The following is a 3,585-nucleotide window of genomic DNA, read 5'->3' on the forward strand; positions in this document are numbered from 1 at the left end:
ACAACTACAAACACACTCAGTCACCTTATCTTCAAGAAAGGGGCCAAACATGTTCAATGGAAGGAAGATAGCCTCTGTAATAAATAGTGCTGGGAAACTGGCTTTTCACATGCCAAAGACTAAAACTAGACCCATGTCTTTCACTATGCACTAAACTAAAGTCAAAATGGATTAAAGACCTAGACATTAAAACAGAAACACTAAATTTATTGGAAGAGAAAGTTGGCAAAAATCTTGACAACGTTGGGGTAGGCAGAGAGTTCATGAAAAAACCAAACTCACAGGAAATACTTCAAAGAATCAACAACCGGGATCTCATCTTATTGAAAAATTTTTGCACATCTAAAGAAATCACCAATAAAGTAAAAAGAAAACCTATGAATTGGGAAAAAATTTTAGCCAGCTGCCCCTCAGACAAAGGGCTTCTATCTAGGACATTAAAGAATTTTAAAAAAATCAGGCCCTCAAATTCAAAGACCCAATCCAAAAATGGGCATCTGAGATGAACACACACTTCTTAAATGAAGAGATATTAATGGTGAATAAATACATAAAGAAGTTCAACATCATTAGTCATTCAAGAAATGCAAATTAAAACAACACTGAGATTCCATCTCACCCCAGAAAGAATGGCTATCACCAAGAAATCAGCCAATAACAAATGCAAGAGAAATCAGTAGTACAACTATCTTAGCTATTCTGTGTATACATACATACATATTTTTTCCTTTCTTTCTTTCTTTTCTCTTTTCCCTCATCCCAACTGTTCTTTCTTTTTGAGCAGATACATTGGCTTCCTGCAGACCCCGTGTGATTCACTTTTAGTTATAAATTCCACTTTAAATTATTTCTCCTTTCTTGCATTTCTCTATAAGCAGTTAGGGACAACCACACAATGTCACAGATATTTTGCTGCTCAGGGATTTCTTTTGCCAAATATCCTAGTTCACCCATCATTCTTAGTTCTGCCTTTCACAATTCAGCCAAATTTTCTGACACTTTGTAACAAGGTTGACTATTCCTCCATTATCCAATAACTTGTTCCTCATTTTCATTAGAGTCCTCATCAGAATAATCTTCACTATTGTGATTTCTCTCTTCTTCTGAGTTCTCACCAGAATCATCATTAATGCCCACCCTCATAACTCTATACCTCCCAAAGGCCACACCTGCAGATACTATTGTCTTGGGCACTAATTTCAGCATGAATGTTGAGGAGGCAAAAACATTCACACCACAGCAACCTGGGAAAAAGAAAAGCTGTTTTCAATACATTGCGTGGTGATGAGGCTTCAGCATTTCTTACTGGAAACACACTACACGGCCATTTTGATTTGGGTGCACTCTCTTGACTTTTGCTGAATTCTGTTATGCGATGTTTATTTATCTTTAGACAAAATCTTTGCAAAATGATTGCAAAATTTGATTATTTTCTTGGAACTTATATATCTCAGACTGTGGTCCTGAGACCCAGAGGACCTGTATCATCTGGAAACTTTTTTCTATGCCTTTTAAATTTAAAAAAATAGTACATGCTTGCAGTACACAGTGATTACATTCATTGCTGGGAACTGGTCCACGTGCACAGCACATCTCAATTGTCCCCACCCCTTCCAGCCCCCTTTTAAAAATTTTTCCTTTTTTTTTTTTGCTAGCATTGGATATATTTATTTATTTTATAAGTCTTTATCAGTTAATTATCATAAATATAGATTAACAAATGGACAAACAGGCCAAAAAACATAAAACATATAAGACAATGATACTAAATAAAGGTGCACTTTTAGATACATTGGCCATGTATCTGGGAACTTGTAGAAATGAGAATTCTCAGGCCCAAGCCTGAAAATCATAAACTCTGGTATGTACAGCCCAGAAGTCTGCTTTACCAAGCTCCCAGGTGATTTTTGGAGTGTGCTACAATTTGAAAACCACTGGTCTGAACTATCCCAGGACCAAGGACCTGCATGATCTCTCCCTGTTCTGCTTATGAGAACAACAGTATTGTGTTAGTGAATTGCTAATGGACAATTTGTTGTGGATAACTGAGAGATATTAGTGCTCATAAGAAAGTCCAGTCTCCATGTTTCAAACTCTGCTATCAAGAAACTTATAAATCAACATCCCCAGGACTGCATAGAAGAAAAATTTTTGGTATAATCCTGAAGTATGTGGAAATTTGAGAATCATTCTTTTAAGATGTTAGCCAACAATTACAATAGCTGTCACATGGTGAGTGGTGTTAAGCTAGATTTATAGGCTTATTATTATTGAATATATGGAGACAGGGCCAATTTAAAACTGAAAAAAATTAGAAATTAAGGTTTCTCTGTATTTTTTTTTTTTACAAAAATATGACTATGACTAAAATTGTTGTTTAGTTTGGAAAGACAATTTATGTTGATGGAAAAATGCAAATTATAGAAAATCTGTATAGTATAATTCCATTAGAAAACAAAACAAAAGATTTCCTTGTATTTCCATATTTGCATATGCATAAAAGAAATTTACTCTTATAAGTTATCAGTACAAAAAATTAGGAGGTACAATAGGTATTGTGAAACCAAAGGAAACTACTCAATAGTAAAGAACAGCTGGGATGAGGGAAAAGAGAAAAGAAAGAAGGGGAAAATGTGATATATATATATGTATATACAGGATAGCTAACATAGTTGTACTACTGACTTCTATCACTTTATTGAAAGGAACAGTTAATGTTTAATTGTTTGATCAATCTTACATGTCTATATTTGTTTTCCTGAGTAGTCACTTTGAAGATACCAATATATAATACAGCAGCCATTGTTAATTTCCTATCACCTTGTCTGAAATTCAGTATTGCTTGTATTGTTTTTGTGTTATTTTGTAAATGTATGTGTGTTTAATATGTTTTCGTTCTTTTATTTTTAAAATAAAAAAGTTATCAGTAAAAAAGGTCTTTGAATCTATAGAAAAATTTTGTTGAGATATGTTTTATTGTTTATTTTGATTTTGAGATAGGGTCTCCATATGTAATTCAGGTTGGCCTTGAACTCCCTGTGAAGCCCAGACTGTTCTCAAACTCAACCATCCTCTTGCTTCAGCTTCTTGAGTGCTGGAATTATAGGCATGTGCCACCATTTCTGGCCTGAGATATGTTTTAAATCTTTTGTGGACATTTGTCAACCCTTCCTTCCTAGGAATGCTTAGGTGAAAATAGAAAATCCCTAAGGAATCACAGTGTGTTATGAGTATTTATGGGAAAAAGAAATGGCATTAGAAATCTTCCCACCCAGGTAGATTGTCTGGTCTATTCCAGTCTCTGAGAAAAGTTCTCTTATCTCCTGACATGACACACAGACAGATTCTATGGAGTTTCAGGAGAAAAAGTCAACCGAAACTATGTTTATCTGAGGAGTGATTCTGCTGATTGTTAAATATGCTTTCTTCTAATGTTATGTTAAATGAAGTGCCTAAGAAAGGATAAAATAAGAAAAAGCAATCACTAGTTTGTCCCATTATTAAAAACTTACTTAATGATCTGAAAATTCTGTGATTCTGAGCATTCTGTTGGGAAGCAAAGGGGTTTCTGAGCTCATTTTCTGT

Source organism: Chinchilla lanigera, unplaced genomic scaffold (genome assembly GCF_000276665.1).
Source record: "Chinchilla lanigera isolate Chin_1 unplaced genomic scaffold, ChiLan1.0 scaffold00032, whole genome shotgun sequence".
Taxonomy (NCBI): domain Eukaryota; kingdom Metazoa; phylum Chordata; class Mammalia; order Rodentia; family Chinchillidae; genus Chinchilla; species Chinchilla lanigera.